We start from the raw sequence: 4,261 nt of genomic DNA on the forward strand, positions 1-4,261 counted from the left end.
CTATCTCTAAAGTACTGCATGTACACTGTCTCCCAATAAAAAAGCCAGTCTCATTACTTCATCTGAATTGTTAAGTTTAATGAGATTTAAAGCATTCTCAAATTTTTCTATAGCCATGATAATAGAAGGCTCCCAACACCTTATATATTTAACTATATCAAATCGCTGATAGTGGAACATTCATGACCTTAAAAAATGGCAGTTTCATGTGATTCAATCATAACTTTATTTTTTTTCAAAAGTTACTGAAATAAGAGCTCATAGTCAAGTACATGCTATTTTCTATTCTAAAACATTCTCATACTCATGCATTATCTTCCTACTAGAGGCCCAGTGCACAAAATTCATGCACGGGTCCTTCAGCCCAGCCTGCACCCTCTTGCAATCCAGGACCTTTCAAGGGATGTCTGATTGCCAGTTTAGGCCCAATCTCATGGACATCCCTCTCGCAATCTGGGACTGCTGACTTCTAACCGCTTGCCTGCCTGCTTGATTTAACCCCTAAAACTCAAGCTTCTTATTATTTATTTATTTATTTAAAAATATATTTTATTGATTTTTTACAGAGAGGAAGGGAGAGGGATAGAGAGTTAGAAACATCGATGAGAGAGAAACATCGATCAGCTGCCACCTGCACACCCCCTACTGAGGATGTGCCTACAACCAAGGTACACGCCCTTGCCTGGAATTGAACCTGAGACCCTCCAGTCCGCAGGCTGACACTCTATCCACCGAGCCAAACCAACTAGGATGCTTCTTCTTTTTTTTATTTTCAACATTTATATTTCTTCTTTATTTTTTATTTTAAAATTCAAGCTTCTTGAGAACATGAGGTGTTTAACATTATTCCATATTCCTTACAGAGAGCTAAGCATGGTAAACACAGCAAATACTTAATACTTATGGGCTTCTATACAAACACTTTCCAATCAGGAATGTTTTAATAGACAGTCTCCAAAAACTTGAACTGGAAAACCTGTAAGTAGAGTGCTCAGATTTCAGGCATCAGGTGCTATTAGCGGGATTTCTATCCCAATTAAACTCTAATTCTGAGCTCTCAACAGTCTGGACAAACTGCCCTTCACTATCTCCAAAGATTTTTGGGTGGTTTTTTTGTGTGATTCTAAAATAGAGATTTATTTATTAAGAATTATTTAGTGTTTGCATAAAAATCACCAATTGTTCCTCACTGGGTTTTTAACACACATGATTCTTTGGGGTCCCTCTATTCACCCTAACACTTTCAAAATACAGCTCTTGTTAGTGCCAGGAGGGACAGTTAAGGCAGCGAGGTGTTTCCTTGGGTCTCGGCATGGGGAGAGCTCATGGTCTCCCCTCTGAGAGAACACACATGATAGGTAGTTTCTTAGGTGGGGTAGGCTGTCCCTGAAGAAAATACTTATGCAGAAGAACGCAAATTCAGTCATCTGTGGTCAGTTACTCATACCTGATAGCTTTAAAATAAAGTCCCCTTGGTCAAGGTCATCAAAGGCTTGGTGGTTGTTTTCAACTATAAAAAACTGTCTGGAAAAAGACAGTAGGAAAGAGCGAGGTCTATACTGACAGCGCTGTGACGCTGGGCTGTGCAACCACAGGAGAGCACACGGCAGTCTGCTTTAAAAAAATCCTGTATAATTTCAAGTCAGACTCCTCGTGGTCCTTACATGGCCTGAAACATCACTGCACCAGATCCTCATTTTTAAAATGAGGTATATGACAGGGCTCCCCCAGGGTCACGCACCACGTGGGGGGACGGGGACAGAAAACCCTAGGACTTGACTTATTAGCAACATTAACTGATTCTTATCACACTGAAATGAAGGCAGTCGGTCCGTGCTGCCACGAAATTAAAAGTGATTCAGAAGTAGGGTGGTTATTTATTGCTGTTAGGATAGGCCTCAAAAATGACTTTTCAGAAACCAGGGCTGTCCCCTGCAACCCCAGCCAAACTTTAGGCCGCTCTGGGGGACGCAAGCCAAGGCGGCCTGCAAGCTTGCTTCACAGTGATTCTGGCTTGTCTGTTTCTGGGAGTGCCGGCCGCTGGGCATGCCTACATCTTGTAGTTGAGCTCAGCTTTCATCTTGGTGTACAACTCATAGATGATGTCGATGCTGGCCGTGTAGTTGACCAGGAACAGGCGGGCCTTCTCCATGCACTCCTCCTCCATCACGTTCTGGTCCATGGCTAGTGCTTTCAGGAAGTCAGACCTGTAGGGTGCGGCATACAGCGCTGCCTGGAAGATCTTCTGCACGATCCAGCCGTGGTACTTCTTGAGCACCATCTCGTAGGCCTTGGTGGCGTTGACACGGATGAGGTTGAGGTGGCTCTCGTCCCACTCCCCGTTGCAGATGCTCTGCAGGAGGACCTAGATGAAGCGAGGCCCCTTCTCAGCCACATCAGGTCAGCGTGGCCCCCACTTTGGGCCACTCTGCTCCGTACATTTCCTTCTCCACCTCTAGGACGTTCTGCAGGGTCTGGAACTTGGCCGGGTCGGTGTTGTACACAGCTTTGATCTTCGTGATGTTACCACTTATGTCTGCCTTGATGGGCGTAAACACTGGGGACCCAAGGCAATCGAAGAAGGGTGGCAGGTGGGACACTACCTCCAGGAAGGGCTGGTCTCGATCTGCTTGTCCTGGGGCAGCGTCTTCAGCAGGTGCTCGGCCAGCAGTGCCATTTTGGGGTCGATGCCGGAGGTGATGCTGTTTTCTAATTGGATCTTCCTCTTCCTTCGCCAGCACACTCCAAACCTACTCCAGAGGAGTAGCACACCAACCCCACAGACCCTTAAGAACTTCCCTCCTATTTCTTTGACTTTTCCCCATCAAACTCGCACCCTATTGTGTTGCCTAGAGGCGCCCCTAACCGCTCTGTGGGGGGTGGGACCAGCCTGGCTAGGGGCCGGGGTGGTTCTTTTCTAACGGTTATTATGGTCATGACACTGTTGCAGTCGCTGGCTTTTTATATATATAGATTAGTACCAATTCCATAACACCCTTAGGCTTTTTAAACAGTGGCTACAAATGGTTCAGTCTGTTAAAATCTATTACCCTCACTATTGCTGTTTACATAACCTGCTAGTTTTGTGTTGGCATTTTCTCTTTTTGTATTTCTTCATTAGTATTTCTGAAGATGACATCTATTTGGCCTCTTTTCATCATAATAAAATGACAGACCCTTACTGAAGTAGACACTGTTTTATGTAGTTTTCACGACAAAGCTCTGGGGTGAGAGTTTTATTATTTCTAGTTTACAGATGAGCAAACTGAATCTTAGTTTACTAAGTTACTTAGCTACTAGTAGGTTTTTGCTGAGGAGATAAATTCTCAGGAAGCTTAATTTCAGAGCCTATAGTTTAAACATCATACATACAGGAAAAATTAATCAAGATAAAGTTAAAAGATCTGAAGCAAAGAAAGAAATTTTGTTCAGCACATCCAGAAACCTGATTCTATTCCAGGAGTTTTCTATATATTGTCTCCTATGATACTTAAAAAAAAAAAGACTCCAGAAGGGCAACATTAGTCCCATTTTATAGACAAGGAAATCAAGGCTCAGAAAAGTTGAATAATTAATAATGGGTAAATGGCAGGATGTAGATTCTAAATCTGTCTGGCTCCAAGCTTATTAGAGTGAATTCTGAAATACTGTTGAATTGCTGGCATATTATGGGACTATAAACAGTTTGGTATGGTGAGATACAATGTGCAAGGGAGAGAAAGATAGAGGGTGGGAATAGAGGAGCTGAAATGGGGCAGAATGGGTTGTGAGGTCTTTATTCATGCAAAAAAGTTTTTAATTTTTTCTGAGAGTGATTTAATTTTAAGCAGGAAATTAATACAGCTAATCAGATTAACATTGAAGTGGCATATATGCCCTGAAATTTTTGATTGTAAGAAATTCAAGTTCACACTAAGTTTTCTCCTTAGAAATGAGGGGGAAGACATTGATATAACTTAACTTCATAAGATGGGATTTTTTTTTATCTTGATGTTTCAATTATTTGCATACTACAGTGCTTCCATATTTAAACTTGTACGTAGATGTCAGTAATAACTGATTAGTTGATTATTGTCCTTTCACTACATATTAAGAATGACCCTGTATTAGGAATTCTCTTACTCAGTTATCTACATGTGGGATAGTTATATAATACTAGAGGCCCCATGCACAAAAATTTGTGCACTCAGGGGGTCGCTCAGCCCAGCCTGTGCCCTCTCGCAGTCTGGGACCCCTTGGGGGATGACCACCTGCTGGCTTA

General features: G+C 42.6%; 1 pseudogene; it reads right to left on the reverse strand.

Moving 5' to 3' along the window:
• Positions 1 to 2,050: 2,050 nt before the first annotated feature.
• LOC102436636 lies at positions 2,051 to 2,677 on the reverse strand (annotated as a pseudogene).
• Positions 2,678 to 4,261: the final 1,584 nt, after the last annotated feature.

This window comes from Myotis lucifugus, unplaced genomic scaffold, assembly GCF_000147115.1.
Source record: "Myotis lucifugus unplaced genomic scaffold, Myoluc2.0 scaffold_24, whole genome shotgun sequence".
Classification (NCBI taxonomy): Eukaryota; Metazoa; Chordata; class Mammalia; order Chiroptera; family Vespertilionidae; genus Myotis; species Myotis lucifugus.